Source organism: Aotus nancymaae, unplaced genomic scaffold (genome assembly GCF_030222135.1).
Source record: "Aotus nancymaae isolate 86718 unplaced genomic scaffold, 86718_ANA_hifiasm-v0.15.2.pri h1tg000029l, whole genome shotgun sequence".
NCBI lineage: Eukaryota > Metazoa > Chordata > Mammalia > Primates > Aotidae > Aotus > Aotus nancymaae.
In genome coordinates, this window is record NW_026988442.1 from 68,167,628 (window position 1) to 68,185,369 (window position 17,742).

At 38.2% G+C, this 17,742-nt stretch overlaps 1 long non-coding RNA gene across 9 annotated transcripts in view; it reads left to right on the top strand.

Moving 5' to 3' along the window:
• LOC105731609 (uncharacterized) overlaps window positions 1-17,742 on the top strand; it is a 253,122-nt gene that overhangs the window by 12,248 nt on the left and 223,132 nt on the right. For 4 of the 9 annotated variants that reach the window (XR_010344613.1, XR_010344616.1, XR_010344609.1 and 1 more), the window contains 2 exons: window positions 1,262-1,424; window positions 7,942-15,762. This is a non-coding gene — a long non-coding RNA (uncharacterized LOC105731609). Of the gene's footprint in view, window positions 1-1,261; window positions 1,425-7,941; window positions 15,763-17,742 lie in introns of those variants that run through there. The other 5 variants (XR_010344612.1, XR_010344615.1, XR_010344611.1 and 2 more) reach the window with 4 other exon arrangements.

The window sequence follows — 17,742 nt, forward strand, 5'->3', positions numbered from 1 at the left end:
CATTGTTAAGAATAACAGTGGCTAGTGCATGATTTAGAAAGGAATAAGTCACCTGAAAGACATAGCAATTCTAAACTTGTATGCACCAAATAATATACATTCAAAATGTGTAACACAGAAATTGATCAAATTATGAGGGAAAATTTAAAAATCTATAATCATATTGGAAAAGTTTTAACACTCTTCTCTCACTAATTTGTAGATCAAGCAGACAAAATCTTAGAATATAGAGGATTTGAACAACACAAATTTTAAGTTTGGTATGATGGATATACATTGAATCTTGAACCCAACAGTTTGAGAATATAAAGACTTTCAAGTATACTTGAAACATTTACCAAATTGACCACTATGATGGTTAATTTTAGGTGTTAACTTGACCACATTAAGGGATACTCAGGTGGTAAGGTACACCTGTGAAGGTATTTCCAGAAGTGATAAGTGTTTAAATCTGTGGATTGAGTAAGGAAGAACTGCTCTTACTCAGTGTGGTGGACACCATCCAATCAGCTGAGGGCCTGAATAGAACAAAAAGACAGAGGAAAGATGCATTAGTTTGTTTTCATGCTGCTGATGACTATATCCAAGACTGGGCGATTTAGAAAAGAAAGAGGTTTAATGGACTTACAGTTCCACGTGGCTAGGGAGGCCTCACAATCATGGTAGAGGACCAAGTCATGTCTTACATGAATGACAATAGGCAAAGACAGAGTGAGCTTGTACTGAGAAACTCCTGTTTTTCAAACCATCAGATCTCATGAGACTTACCCACTATCATGAGAACAGCACAGGAAAGACCCACCCCCATGATTCAATTACCTCCCACCGGTTTCCTTCCACAAAATGTGGGAATTGTGGGAGTTAAAATTCAAGATGAGATTTTGGTGGGGACACAGACAAACCATATCATCCCATCCCTGGCCATTCGCAAATCTCATGTCTTCACATTTCAAAACCAATTATGCCTTCCCAACAGTCTCCCAAAGTCTTATTTCAACATTAACTCAGAAGTTCACAACCCAAAGTTTCATGTGAGACAAGGCAAATCCCTTCCACCTAGGAGCTTGTAAAATCAAAAGCAAGTTAATTACTTTCTAGATGCAATGAGGGTAAAGGTATTGGGTAAATACAGCTGTTCCAAATTGGAGAAAATTGCCAAAACAAAAGGGCTGCAGGCCCCATGCAAGTCCAAAATCCAGCAGGGCAGTCAAATCTTAAAGCTCCAAAATGATCTCCTTCTTTCTCCACATCTCATATCCAGGTCACACTGATGCCGGAAGTGGGGTTCCATGGTCGTGGACAGCTCTGCCCCTATCCTTTGCAGGGTACGGCCTCCCTCCTGGCTGCTTCCATGGGCTGGCGTTGAGTGTCTGCGACTATTCCAGGTGCATGGTGCAAGCTGTCAGTGGATCTACCATTCTCAGGTCTGGATGATGGTGGCCCTCTTCTCACAGTTCCACCAGGTGGTGCCTCAATAGGGTGTCTGTGTGGGGGCTCTGACCCCACATTTCCCTCTGCCCTAGCAGTGGTTCTCCATGAAGACCCCACTCCTGCAGCAAACTTCTGTCTGGACATCCAGGCATTTCCAAACATCCTCTGAAATCTAGGTGGAAGTTCCCAATACCCAATTCTTGACTTCCTGTGCCCTAGCAGGCTCAACACCACATGGAAGCTGCCAAGGCTTGTGACTTGCACCCTCTGAAGCTGTGCCTAAAGTTCTGCATTGGTCCCTTTCAGCTGTAACTGGAGCACCTGGGATGCAGGGCACCAAGTCCCTAGGCTGCACACAGCACAGGGATCCTGGGTCTCACCCACAAAACCACTTTTTCCTTCTAGGCCTCCAGGCCTGTGATGGGAGGGGCTGCAGTGAAGACCTCTGAAATGCTCTAGAGACATTTTCCCCTTAGTCCTAGTCATTAATATTCAGCTCCTTGTTATGTAAATTTCTGAAGCTGGCTTGGATCTATGCACAGAAAATGAGATTTTCTTTTTTGTCACATGGGCTGCAAATTTTCTGAACTTTTGTGCTCTGCTTCCCTTCTAAAAGTGAATGCCTTTAACAGCAACCAAGTTGCCTCTTGAATGCTTTGCTTTTTCCAAATTCTTCTGCCAGATACCCTAAATTATCTCACTCAAGTTCAAAGTTCCACAAATCTCTAGGACATGGGCAAAATGCTACCAGTCTCTTTTCTAAAATATAACAAGAGTCACCTTTGCTCCAGTTCTCAACAAGTTCCTCATTTCCATCTGAGACCACCTCAGCTTAGACTTTATTGTCCATAATGCTATCAGCATTTTGGGCACAGCCATTCAACAGACTTGTCTCTAAGAAGTTCTAAACTTTCCCACATTTTCATGTCTTCTGAGCCCTCCTAACTGTTCCAGCTGCTGCCTGTTACCCAGTTTCAAAGTCACTTCCACATTTTTTGGGTATCTTTTCAACAGCACCCCATTCCTGGCACCAATTTGTTGTATAACTTTGTTTTCTCACTGCTAATAAAGACATACCTGAGACTGAGCAATTTACAAAAGAAAGAGGTTTTATGGACTTACAGTTCCTCATGGCTAGGGAGGCCTCACAATCGTGGTGGAGGACCAAGTCACATCTTACATGGATGGCAGCAGGCAAAGAGAGAGTGAGCTTGTGCCGGAAAAAAATCCCATTTTAAAAACTATTAGATCTCATGAGACTTATTCACTATCATGAGAACAGTATGGAAAAGCGTCAACCCCATGATTCAGTTACTTCCCACCAAGTTTCTTCCATGAAACACGAGAATTGCGGGAGTTAAAATTTAAGGTAAGATTTGGGTGTGGACACAGCCAAACTATATCAAAAGGTGAACTCTTTCTCTCTCTTCTGGAGCTAGGATACCCTTCTTCTGCCCTTGGACACCAGAACTTCAGGTCTCTAGCCTTTGGACTCCAAGACTTTCATCAGTGGCTCCCCAGTGCACCACCAGGTTCTAAGATCTTTGGCCTCAGACTGAGTGTTACACCATTGGCTTCCCTAGTTCAGAGGCTTTTGGAGTTGGACCAAGCCATGCTATCGGCTTTCCTGGTTCTCCATCTTGCAGATGGCCTATTATGGGATTTTTCAACCTCCATAAGCACATGAGCCACTACCCCTAATACGTCCCCTCACATATATCTGTATCTCTTTCTGTGTTTGTGTGTGTGTGTTTGTGTATTCATAGGTTCTGTCTCTATGGAGAACCCTGACTAATACAACCATGAATTGGGTTTTAAAGAAAGCCTCAGCAAATACAAGAGGTCATCTGAATATTATTAATTTAGAAATTAGAAAGTAGATTTGAACATAATGTCACTAAATTAGAAATAAAACACAAAATCCCTCAACATCTTTGAAATGTAAAATATACATGAACTAAGTTATGACTTGAAGAATTTCAGGAAATGAAAATATTACATGGCAAAACTTGAGTGATATTCCTTCTACTTCCTGAAAAATTCAGTCCTGAAGCCATTAGGTGGGATAGAGCTGCAGTGGTCAGAGGGAGTATCAGAGCCCATGAATGATAAAACATCACTCTGGGATGGCAGGCAACCTCGCATGAAGAATCAGCGTGAACAGGGTGAAAAGGTATTCACAGGCAGTTGGTGTGGTTAGGAGAGTCAGAGTCCAAACGGAGAGAGGAGGACATCTGTGTAGGGCAGAGGTTTGTAGTGGGGCTGGAGATGATACATTTCATAAAATGGGGTTGATTGCATAAGTAAATATCAGAAAAATGATGGAAGCTAGCCTTCTTGCCAGTGGAGAAGGGATCTACATATATGGCAAGAGGGAAAACTAGAATGAACATGTGAAATTGGAAGGGTCAGCAAGGACTCATGGTATTCAATATATAGAGACAGACATATAAATTTAGATGCAAATATGTGGTATACACATACATATACCTATCTCAGATAGGACCTGGAAGTAACAACACTCCGACAGGAGCATGTACAGCAGCCACATCTTGGTTTTGAGGTACCATTTTATATAAAAGGAAATAGGACTTGAAGAAATGGCTGATTTTGGTCCTAGGAGGGAAAAAAATTCAAGAAAGCCTAGAACTTATTGTACCAGAAAGCAAGGAAGTATTTTTTTAATGACAAAGATATATCAAAAGTACTTAGAAGGCAGGTTAAAAGGGCTCCTACTGATTATAATTTGAGTGCCAAAATTAATAATGATAGTATCAGGGATAGTAACTTATGATAGTAAGTAAAATATGAGGACTTACAGGCATAAACAGTAAAATATGAGGACTTATAGACATAAATAAATGAATGTGATGAGGAATGAGATATTAACATAGTACTATGGTTTAAATGTATGTGTTCCTCCAAAATTCATGTTAGAAACTAATATCCAGTGTTTAAGTCATGAGGGCTCTGCCCTTAAGAATGGATTAGTGTTCTTATAAAAGAGGTTAAGGAAGCCTAGTGAGTTGTTGCCTTTTTTTGCCCTTCTGCCTTCTGCCATTGAGGACTCAGAAACAAGGTGCCATCTTGGAATCAGAGAGCAGCTCTCCTCAGACACCAAATCTGCCAGTACCTCAGTCTTGGACTTCTCAGCCTCCAGAAGCAGGAGAAATGAATTTCTGTGGTTTACAAATTACCTAGTCTCCGGTGTCTTGCTATAGCAACATGAACAGACTAAGACACGTAGTTTCAAACTACTTTTCCCCAAAGGGGGATGAAGGTAACTTTATGGTGGAGGAGCCTAACAGACATCTCTTTCATGAAGTGGTCAAAGTGAGTATCAGTTACTGAAACCACTAATGACCTGGTAGGATGCATTGAGAAGTACACAGCATCAGTGCTATGATATTATAATCTGAATCTATCATAAGGAAACATCAGACAATTTCCTTGTAAAATTCAGTTACTTTATAGAATTTCCCACAGTGGGAAATTAGCTGTGGGAAATTCTATAAAGTAACTGAATTCATCCTCACAAGTATTGAAATCATAAAAGTCAAGGACAGACTGAAGAATATTCTAGACTGAAAGAAACTAAAAATATGTATTAGCTAAATGCATTATGTGATTCTGAACTGGATCCTTTTATTTCAAAAAGTGTCATTGTATTCATTGGTGAAACTGGAATATGGTCTGTGGACTAAAGAGCAGAAGTGTATCCAAGTTCCTATCTGATTATATTGGTTGTGTTGCAGATAAGTAAGAAATTCTTATTAGTAGAAAACACACAGTCAAGTGTTTGAGATCTAATGAAACATGGGGTTAATTTACAAGGAAAAACAAAATATTTGTACTATATGAACAATTTTTTTGAAAATGTGTATTGTTTCAGAATTTAAAGAAAACATCCAATAGCAAAATTTAAAAATGTATGATGTAGTTTAAATCATACCAAGAGGTAAAAGTACAGCATTCACAATTTACAGTTAAAAAGAAGAAAGATGAAAATTAGAGCTGGATGAGCTGGCGTGTGCCTGTAGTCTCACTTACTAGTGAGGCTGAGGAGGATTGTTTGAGCCTGGACAAGAGTTTGAGGCAGTAGCGCACTGTGATCACACCTATGGAAAGCCACTGCACTCCAGCCTAAACAACATAAAGAGGCCCTTTCTCAAAGAAAGAAAGGAAGGAAGGAAGGTAGTGAGTTAACTGTTCTAGTCAGTATCTTTGGGAAAAAATTATAAGCTCTAAGAAAAGGAAAGTAAAATGTCAAACAACAAAATGAATGAACTAGAAGACAAAGAAACAAGAGAGAGGTTAAGTGATGATGTTTATTCACCTTTGGGCAGTAGCTAAGGCTTTCTTCTTTACTTGTGTAAGCAATGGATGCTACAGCAGAAAGAGAGTGGTAAAAAGAATCAGTTCTTAGCTTTTTGAATTTCAAAACCCTGGGCATTTGTGTTTTACACAGGAAGGTCCTAAAGATCTCAAGACACGACATTAATTTCGTGGACAAAAGAAGGAAAGCACAGAGCACAAAGCTTTGGTGTTTGTGGCATCTCCTTGAAGGGACTTTGTGCTCTGACCCTCTCACCTGAGTTGGGAGAAATGCCCATAGGGCAGGAGAATCTAGCAGCTGTGGTCTTACATCTTGGGACAACACAAGGAAGCCTTAAGCCTCATCAATTCCTTTGTGTCTGCCACAGCACAGGAGCAGCAGGAGAGAGGTGATTACGTGGGGTGTTGAGGTAGCCAGGCTGAGAAAGCTTCCGCATTCCTGACATCCCAATGAATCTCTGAACAAGTCGCATAGCTTCTGTAGGCCAAAAACCTGAGTGGGATTTGACCTAAGAGGCCGCACAGTGGGCATCGTAAGGTTAGGGTTAGGGTGGGTTTAGATAGGATGGTAACATCTCAGAGACTTGCTCGAATTCACACTGGGAGACCAGACTGGGCAACATATCTCTGCTGATGTCAGCATGAAGAGATGATGGCTTGGCCCCCTTGTTCCTCTGTAAGCTACCCTCAGCAGAGTTCTAAAAATACCCCAATGGTTCTTTTATAAGTTATGAGATGGATGAATGAATGGATGGATGGATGGAGAGACGGATGGAACAAATGAAAAATAAAAGGGAAATCCCTAAAGTACATCAATTTAAAAGCCACTGTGTTTCAGGACTTCACCTGGGAAAGCCATCTAGTAGAGAGCCAAACTATTCTCATTTTCTCATGCCCATCCTCACATTGCTGTCCAAGATAGCAGCAATGAAGGATGGGAAAAGAATAGGTTCTTATATCCTTCATCGTTCTGCATCTGAAATAGTACCAAGGTCAGTAAATAAGCAAGTGCCTTTGCCAAACAGTACATTAGAAAAAAAAAATCGTTGGGCGCTTCAGAAACTGAAAAGTGTTTAAAAAAGGAATGTCTTCCAAGTTAGCTTATTTATTGAAGAAAAATAAAGGACAATGGAATTATTTTCTGCCCTGTTTGAAATCTTCTCTTTCTATCTTGGCCTTTCTAGGTTTTTATTTGTATACTTAGAGAGATCTTAATGGGAGCAAATTTGTAATTCTAAAGCAGTCTACAAGTGTACACTCACATAGCATAACCAAACCACAATTTTATGCAGATTTTTTTCTCTGTCTTAGATTCTGCAGTTCTTAAAGGAAAATGTGAATGCAATGGTGTGTCACAACTGCGATTAGAGAAGTCCAAGGGAAAAGAGTACAACATGCTGATCAACCTTGGCAGTCCCCACGTACAGCGTGATTATATTGTAATACTGTTTGATGCAATCGTATGTTTGATCAGTTTCAAGAGCTGAATATCACCTCACTTCAAACAATATGATACAGTCTCATTGTATGGAATTATGGCTGCTGTCAATCAACATATGGCATAACCCTTAAAGTGCCATCTTTGGGGAATGTCATAAAAATGATTGCAACACTTGCATTAATTAGTAAGTTTTTGCACTAAAACCAAGCAAAACCTGTCAAGACAATGTATCTGCTATATCTCTGTTCATTTTTGTTATCATAGAAACATGTATATAACTCATACATGCATACACTCAGCTGATTAACCGAACTTCTTAGAACAGCCATGCTAAAAAAATATTGTGAGTGTGAGCCCCTCAGTATGGATCACTAACCTATCTTTTCTATATTTTTATTTGATGATCCCAAATATATATCTGGCTTAAACCAACTATCTTATCGTAGTGAGGGATAGGTGGAGAGTAAGGACAAACATTGGATTATCGCCGGGTCTATGGTCTCAACAAAACTCAAAATTTAAGCTTGACAAATGACAAATAACAGCATGTGAACATGTTTACGTGTGAAAAATATAGAATCAGAGTCTTTGGTATGTCATTAATTTCACAGTATCAAGGTTAATGGACACAGCATTTTGAGGAAATAAGAATTGTGATCTATTTTTACATTGGCTATGAAGTAATTTCCCTCTTGTTTGAAGGTATTTATTCTTTGTTATTGTCTTGGTCTCAGGTTTTGCCATCATCACTTAGTAATACGTGATTTTACGACCTTGACCTGAGACTTCACACACACACTTTCACGAGGAGGCTGATACCAGATTCAAACATGTTTATCGACCGTCTATATTACCAAAGTATTATGAGTCTTTTCCCAAGGAATTCCTCACACATCATGCTTCCTGGCATCCTTCTTACTTTTCCAGTGACCTTTACTCCTTTATCAACTGAGCAATTATTGCTATGATAGTCAGACTTCTAAAATGGCCCCAATGTTCCCTGTCTCCTGGTATTCCTATCTTATGGAATTCCCTTCTTTTGAATGTGGACTGGTCCTAGTGACTTCTTTCTACTGAATAGAATATGGCCAAAGTTATTGGATGCCACTTCCAAAATTAGGTTATAAAAGACTATGACTCCGGTCTTGCTAGCAGAGTCCCTTTCTCTCTTGCTGGCTTTGATGAAGTGCATTTCCATGTTAGAAAGCCCCACATGGCAAGAATCTGAGGGAAGCCCCTGGCCGACACCAGAGAGGAACTGAGACCCTCCTTCCAGTCACCGATGAGGAACAGCATCCTGCTCAGCTAGCACTGAGGAAGCTTGGAAGGAGATCCTGCCTCAGTCGAACTTTGATGTGACTGTGCCACCAGCTGACATCTGAACTGCAGCCTTGTAAGAGACCCTAAAGCAGAGGACCCTGCTAAGCTGTGCCCAGATTTCAAATCCACAGAGTCTGTGGGGTAATGCATGTTTGTTGTTTTAAGCCACTAAACTTTGGGTTTATTTGTTACACAGGAATAGACAATTAACACACCTACAGTTGTCCCTCGGTATCAAGGGGATTCGTTCCAGGACCCCTGCAGATACCAGAATCCACTGATGGTCAAGTCCCTTTTGTCTAGTAAAATGGGGTAATTTTGCATATAACCTGTGCACATGTCTGGATTACTGATAATACCTAATACAATGTAAATGCTGTGGAAATAGTTGTTACACTGTGTAGGTTTTTAAATTTTGTATTTTTTATTGTTGTATTATTTTTATTTACTTATTTATTTACCAAGTATTTTCTAACTTTGGCTGGTTGAATTCACAGATGTGGAACCTGTGGGTATAGAGGAACAACTGCACATCTTCTTTTGTAGTGACCAGTAAAATAGTGCAGGGGGAAAGGCATCGTCACACTTCAGCCTTCAAAATATGGAAAGTTTCATACTACTGGCAGGGTTTGTGGAAATGCTGACCAGGTCCACAAAGAAATGTGTGCAGTCTTTATGACCTTCCAGTAAAGAGCCTACCATCATTGAGGGGCAAGAATATTGACCAGTGTTTACACTTTGGGTTAGGATTGTAAAGTGTTGACGCATAAAGCTGCTGTTTCTTTTTCCAATGCAAGTTTTGACATACTGGGACTGTGGAAATATTACATGGTATGTATACATGTCACCAATGCTACTTAGATACATCTGTCTTGCTTTACAAATTCTTTCTCACATCCCACATCATGTTGGCAGTTTGCTGAGTTCTAGGCTTTGGTGTAGAATGTTTGACAATCCTACTAGAACCTTAAAAAAAATGAGAGGTAGATTGTCTTCTGTAATCATTTGAAGAACAGGCATTACAACAGGTTATATAATTTGTGAAATATTTTATTATTTATTCAATTATCCACATTTATGGAGGCCAACAGTGATGAAAAGTATTTACAACAGTCAATAATCAAACACTTTTTATTTTGAGATTTAATACATGCATTCCATCTCTGCTAAGTGTTTTTAACCTAGTATTACGATTGTACACTTTCATTGATTCACATTTCCTGCTGGTGTAGAGACAACCCAGGCAGGAGCTGGCTGGCAGAAGGAAGTCAGTTTGGTACTGGATATGGCCCCTGGGTGGGCCAGGTGTGATTTATCAAGAATTGATTTATTTGAAAGTTCCCAAGTACTCTAGGTTTTAAAATAATAATGAAAAAATACCTTTTTATTAGATTAACAAAGATTTTTAAAATGAATTTTACCCCATTTAGATTATAAGAAAAATGGCTCATGCACAGTTGGTGGGAGTGAAAATTGGCACAACCGTCTTGGAGAGCAATTTGACAAACTACTTCAACATTGTAAGTCCATTTCATGTCTAGGAATTTATGCCAAGAAAATAAATCTGAACTTGCAAAGATGTTAAAAGATGTTTATGAAAGCACTGTTTATAAGAATTAAAAATATATGCAATCTAAATATCTGTCAATAGATTAAAATACATTATGAATTATACAAAATAAAAGCTACAATAGCCAGTTAATGAGAAACATTTGTGCCATAGAGAGGTATCAGCAATATATTATTAAATTTTTAGTTAGTATTAACTACACACACACACACACACACACACACACACACACACGGAGTATGGCTCCAACCTATTCTTAAAAAAATGCTAACCCTGTATGAGCATGGGTAAACAACTGAGAGCATACACCTACACCAAATCATTAAAACTGGTTTTCTCTAACAGAGAAATTATTGTGAGATATTTGAATATTTTGCAGCGAGCATGTATTATTTATTAGTCAGAAAAGAGCTATTTTCACTTTGAAAAAATTCTAGATATTAATTTTTATCTTTTCTCTTTTGGACACTGAAAAAAAATTCAACACATAATCATCTGTTTCATTTTGTCCTCCAGTGGCTCATCTATTTTTTATTTCTTAGATCAGTTAGCATTTATTAAGCACCTATCATGTGTCTACCACTGTGGTTGTCACTAAAGAAACAGATAAATGAGACAATCTCTGACTCAAATGAAAAAGACATGAATTTTCACATGAAATAAGGTTTATAGATGCTCTGTTAGAGTAGATGCAAGTTAAGGTGGGGGTCACAGAAGAGAGTGATCAATTTAAAATTAGAAAACAATTCATGAATATGTGTGTCATCTTTGCAGGTATTCCATCCACTACAAAATTACAAATATCTTGAAACTGATTTTATGGCATATACTTTTTATATCATCTCCATAAGGCCCAGAGTCTTGCTGATGGTGTGCCAAGTATTAAAAAAATACCTTGGCATTCAATCAAGATAGTCATTGCTGGAGTAGTGCTTTTCGAACTTTTGGAATTTAAGACTCACTTTCAAATACTAGAATATGCAGTGGTACATTGGAATGGATTTAAAAATTCGAAGCACACTAAACAAGTAAGTAATAACTTCAGGCATAATAAGGTCTTTGTGTGTTTATAAAGTACTCAGAGTATCCAAGATAAGCTAGTCACTGAGTACTCAGTCAGTGTTAGAGTAAAATGCTTATATTCTAATTACACTCACAGGTTAGTTAACTCATAAGTTAACTCATATTTGTATGAACATATATGTAATTCTTATAGGATATATATGTAAATACACTTACAGAATGCATACTCATACATGCATATCCAGGAAATAAAGATTGAGTAACCACGTGCACCTTTTATTACTTGTTTGACGTTTTTTACTTATTATAAACAGCAAACTGGATGAAAGAGCAACTATCCAAGTCAACATTTCATCAGAACAGACATCAATAAAAGCTACTTCCCAACATTTGACGGCACACCCCTACAGGGTGGAGCGCACACCCCTAAGGGGTATGTTAGCACAGACTATGTGCAGAAGCAGAATTGTCACAGATGTATTGCATCCTTTTGTTTTGCTAGCAGCAGCAAATCTGTACGGGTCTGCAGCAACTTCAATTCTTGCCTCCTCAGAAGATGGAGTTGACATAGGCAGAGTGGGAGACCAAGACAAGTTTTAGAGCAGGAGTGAAAGTTTATTAAAAAGTTTTTTGAGCAGGAGTAGAAGGAAGTAAAGTACACTTAAGAGAGGGCCAAGCAGGCAATTTGAGAGAGTCAAGTGTGTGGTTTGACCTCTGACTTGGGGTTTTATACATTGGCATGCTTCTGGGGGTTGTGTCCCTTCTTCCCTGATTCTTCCCTTGGGGTGGGCTGGCTGTCTGCATGCACAGCGGCCTGCCAGCACTTGGGAAGCGCTGCATTTGCAGTGTATTTAATTGGAGTTGTGCGCATGCTCACTTGAGGTGTTTTTCCTCTTAACCAGTTGAGTGTTTAAAGTGACTTGAGGCATTTTTCCCTTACCAGTCCAGTGTTCCTAGAGGAAGGTCATATAGCAGTTAAACTCAGCCATTTTGCCTTTTAGTGTGCATGCTTGAGCCCCCTTGCCTGACTTCTGAGATCTTATTGGGAAGCTGCTGCCCACCAGTTTCAGGTGTTTCTGTCTAATGGGAGACAGCCTTCCCTGGCACCAGCTGTGACCAATTACTATTTTAGCGAGACAGCTTAACAACTGACTGGCCATCACCTGACGGTCACATGACATTTGGGGGGCGGCATCTCCTGCCCTGCTCCTGCTTGCCTGTCTACCTACTCTGACACTTTCAGTGGAGCCAGTGAGTTGGTGTCTTTGCTCATATTTTTGAATGGATGACCCGGCACTAGGAAAAAGAAATTCATTGGGATAGTCTATTCAGGAAGTACTGCCCCCTTTCCAAAGGTTTTTTATCCTATGCACAGAGAATAGTAGAACTCCTGCTTTCCTTTTCTCTTTTTCCTGTCATCAATTGGATGACACACCGAGAGATGAAAAGAAGTCCGACTGTAATCCCAGCACTTTGAGAGGCAGAGATGGGAGGATTACACGAGGCCAGGAGTTTGAGACCAGCCCGGGCAACGTAGCGAGACCATGTCTCTATTAGAAAACAAAATGAAAGAAAATTAGGTAGAAGAAGAGAAGGAAAAGACAAGACAACTAAAGAACAGAAGAGGGAAAGGAGCTGAAATTTTAAATGTGAGTACGAGTGCCTCTGTTTCTCCATCTATCACTGTGAAAATGTTAGGACGTTTGCTGTTAGTAATGGCCCCTTGGAAAAAGAGTGCTTTGGGTTGAATACAGCTGTATGCAACTTAGCTTGATTACATTCTGAAATCTGTGAGACCAGTGAGACATTGTTCGGTTGAAAAGTCTGTAGGTTTAAATCAAGTTGTACAGGGTCTATCTAGTCCAAGCCTTGGTTAAATGGCTGTGCAATTCAGATCGCATTACATGTTCTACTATGTCCTGCTAAGTGTGCTCCAGTATCGGTATGGTTGAAAAAAGGATATAGTGTCTAAGCTACCCATCTCCCGTGCCTAATGTGAAAGTGGAAGGGACATTGAGTGCATGAGACATTTCAGTACAAGCGTTCTGAAAAATTCAAAACCAATGCAAAATTCAGACCTCAGAACCAAATAAAGTTCATTTCTCCCCCACTAAACCATTAATGAATGACTTCAGTTAATAAAAGGGTGTGACTTGCCAGGAATGGATTAGTATTCATTATAAAGATTACATTATAATTAATGCACTCATTAATGATCTACCAATCAATATCAATTGAGGGTCTATTATTTTAAGGAGGATGGGCAATTAGCAGTTTGACACCATGAAAAAGAGATAACCAGCTGACTGATGGGTCCCCATCAAGTTTAATTTTAATTTGTTTTAAAAGTATCTTCTTTAGGAGTGAGTTTAGATGCACATCACTCTTCTTTCAGAAAATGAATATATATGTTGTTTAAAAAGCATATCATAATGACAAAGAATGAAGTCTGGCATATGTAGCAAGAAATGAGCACATCTTCTAAATGGGCTGGATGGTATGGTGTAAGTTCTATTCTCTCGCACAGTAATATGACTGGATTGCTCTTTAAATTAAGTGAATTTGTATGTCCGCTTTCTCCTAATGGAATCAGTTTTGATATACTCTTTGTTCATGCTGTTACCGGCTTCAGTCTAAGGTTTCTTTGTATTAACTTTTTAAAGTTACATTACAAAGAGGTTTTAAGATTTCCCAATAGGCTTTTATTTAACTGAAGCTTTTGATCTCAAACCTGCTGGGACCTAGTGAAATCCTTACCAATTCTCCAGTAACTCCTCACTATTGGAATTTGAAAAGACCCACCTGAAGGATTTAACTCCCTGTATGGTTTCAGCCACCCTTCAGATCCTGCTATTCAAGCAGACAGCGAGGGGTTCTAGTGTACCCTTTGTGATCGCTAAGCAGCCTAAGGTGTCCTTTGCAGAAGTTGTACTCCTGAGGAAATAAAAATCAGGAGGACACAGACCTATATACCTTATTTCCTGCTATCTTCAGTTAAAGGGGGATGGCAGGGGGTCTGCTTAACATCCTTTGCTACCTAAATACCTTTTGGACATGGGAACTCAATAAAAGAACTTTCATTGCATCCATTACCCTACTGCAGTGCATAACAAATTAGATTTAAAAGGCTACTTTTTTTCCCTTACAGCAATTTCCATCATTTTCTTTAAAATTTCAATTTAGTGTCTAGTGACAGAATATTGTATAATGTACTTTAAAACTCTATAATGCCAATTATGCTAACTGAACATTATTTCCAAAGAATTAGGCTTATGTTATTATAGACAAATCTTAGTTTAAAAGATCAGGTAAAGAGAGAAGTAGAGAATTGATTCATGCTTGAAAGATGTTAAATATAAAACTATATAAAATAAATACTGTTTCTGGAAATCTTTTTAAAAATACAAATATGCATTAATTTTCTATTTAGCCCTCAACTCCCAGTTTTAGACAAATTTTGTATTTTAAGTTGAAAAATGTTAATGCCAAATATTAACCTATTTTCAGAAAGGGTAAAATAATTCTAAAAACAAATTCTTAATTATAATATTTAGATATCTTTATTTCATTTGCAAACTCCATTGTGCAGAGATTTTAGAACATGTAAACAACAGTAAGCATGAAAAGCAAATACAACTTCATAAAGAACACAATATTCACTACTATGTGTGGGAAGAAGAGGTGTAGCTATTGACCACTTCTCCTGTGTAAACATGTATCTTTACCTTTCTATTAACCTGATATAAAGCCACTTCATCATTAAAAGAAATTTTTTTTGAATTGTATGTTGATAATTGGAAATCAACTTAGTGCTATGTTACTTCTTTGTATCAGATGTTACTATCTGTAACAAAGTCTCAAATTAGCTTTATATTACAGAACTAGAAAGAAATATGTGTTTCCAGAAGTTGTAAAATGTTAGCCATTTAGTTCCACTGTGATCGAGGTATTTTGTCTCACACTGTGCCCATGCCATGTATTACTAGACCTCAGAGGCTCATCCATCTCAGGGTGGTTTTGCCCCTTTGGGCTCTCATGTAACTACAGAAAACCAGCCTTGAACAATCTCAGTTCTGATATGTGGTAGAGTTGTCAGAGAATGTTTTCAGTTTGGGTTTGAGGAATAATGTTACCATACCTGTAGAACATGACATAATTGTTTCATATCTTGATTTATTAATTTCCATAAACACTTGTTACACATCTGACTTGTAGATCTTTATGAGTAGCTGCCTAGAGGAATGTTATTTTCTGCATTTAATAATAACTGATTATATGAAGATAAGGTGCTATGAATTCTTTCTCTGGAGAAATAGGGCTCAAAGACTTGCAGAACTGTGAGAATGGGGGAAATTATGAAAAAAAAAATTTAGGTTTTGATTATGAATAATATAATTCAAATGTTACTTAAGATATATTGTATTCCAGTAGTCCCCTGCTCCTTTGTAAACAAACAAGCAAAAACTATGCATTTTTTAATATGTGGGCAAAAGGTTTAATAAAGTGTTTCTCATAATCCCAAATTTACCCTCATCGCTCTTATTCATAATATAAACAGTTACAATTTTGGAGATGGTTACTCCTACAATATTTATCATTTTAAAAATATAGCTCCCCTTTGATTCAAAAATGACACTTTCAAAAATTTTATCCTCTAGGAATACTCACAAAATTGGTATAGCTGTGCTTAGAAGAATGTTCATTACAGCATTATGCATGAGAATAAAAAAACCATGGTCAATCTAAATGTCCATCAATGTGAGATTGTTAATAAGATATAAAATATCCTTGGTAACAATACTATTGTGGTTTCATGCCTACAAAACACCAAGAAGCAACTAGCTAATGGACAAGGCAACCACTTTGGGTAGGTGTTATTAATTTGACATTTTACGGGTTTAGAAAGCAAAGCACAGATAAATTAAGTAACTTGTCAAAGTCACAGAATTACTAATGCTGGGGCTAGGATTCAAAAGCAGCTAAGCCATTTGGTCCCAAAGCCTGTGATCTTATCCCCTCTACTACAATGACCAAAGAGATTCAAAGAATGAGGCAGTTTTAGAAAGCTTCAAATGGAAAAGATGTCCAAGAATTATTAAACATAAAAAAAAAAAAATGAAGTCACAAAGGGAAGGTATAGTATGGTGTGATTCTGGTGAAAAGAACACTTGGAGAGGAAATCTGAAGAATTATTCACCAGGTTGTTTATGTGAGAGTTTCTGTGGGTGGGAATCTCCATTTCTATTTTATGTATCTGTAATATTTAGATAAATTATCAAAATGTATGATAAAAACGATAGATATTTCTTTAAAATATCAAAATATAATTGGAAAATTAATAACAGCAATGAATTATTTTATCTATATATAGTATTGTTTTCAGAATCTCAAGTGCTGGCAGTCAATTTGGCCTTTGTTTTTAACAAAGCAGAAACAAATTGTATCACATAGAATGTTCATACTATGGACATTAATTATCACAGTTGGTGTTTGAGAGAGGCTGGTGTTCTATGATAAAGGAAGCTACAACACTGAGTTTTTTCCTATATAAGCAAATTTTGCAAGTGATTTGTCTTTTAACTGTTGAATAAAAGCACTTTTTTATCAATAGAGTTATACTATTTTTATTTCACATTCTCTGTATTAGAACACAAATATTTATTCTTTTAAAGTTTTTTTTTTTTTTTTTTTGGAAGGAGAATTCTCTCAACCTTTCCAATATATAAAAACACTTATTCACATTTGCACTTATAAACTGCTTACATGGGCAAACATTGCATTCCAGGCTCCTAGGGAGGAAAATTCTGCATTTTATTCTGAAGTTACAAATGATATTTAATATGCTCCTGGGCTAAGCACTAGGTTTAGGCTGGCTCTAACCCTACTTTTTGCATTTCAGCATTGAAAAAAAAATCAGTAAGGGTAATGCTGTCGAAAATGCTAATCCAAAGCTTTGCTTATGGATATCACATTATTTTAAAAGGTAATAGAGAACATTCCCTGTAATCAAGGGTGAGTCAAGGAAAATGGCATCTAAGGGAGTATGTCAGCCGAACAGAAAACTTGACCCAACACCAAGCTCATTGTCAGAATCACAGCTGCCTCATCGACCAATGAGACTGAAAGGGAGGCAGCCGGGAAGTCAGGTGCCGAGACTGGAAAGATTCCGTGCCAGACCCATTGGCAGTTGGCCCTTCAGCTGCTCTACAGCCCCGGTAGGGGACCAGGGGTGTTGAATCTGGTTTTGGACCACAGGAGGAGAGTGAAGTGAAGTACAACCAATATTGTCAACAGCAAGATCATCAAGTGAGTCCTGATAATATATTCATAGGAAGATGTATTGTTCTGCTTCTGGGTTCTGTAGGGAAGGAGGGCCCAGGGAGAATGCATGTTGCAACTCTGCAAGCAGAATCTAACCCCCTGCGCATAGAAGCTGGTTGTGGTTGTTCAGTTTTCCTTTAGCCTTTTGATTTCTGCAAGTGGCATGTCTTACTTGCTCAGGAAGGTCTTGCAAAATATGGAGTGAGATGTCAAGACTAACTTTAAAAGGGGAGGTGTGGTCAGAAGGGACGTGATACTCAGATTTTAAGAAGAAAATGGATTTTTGAATTTGGCATTATTA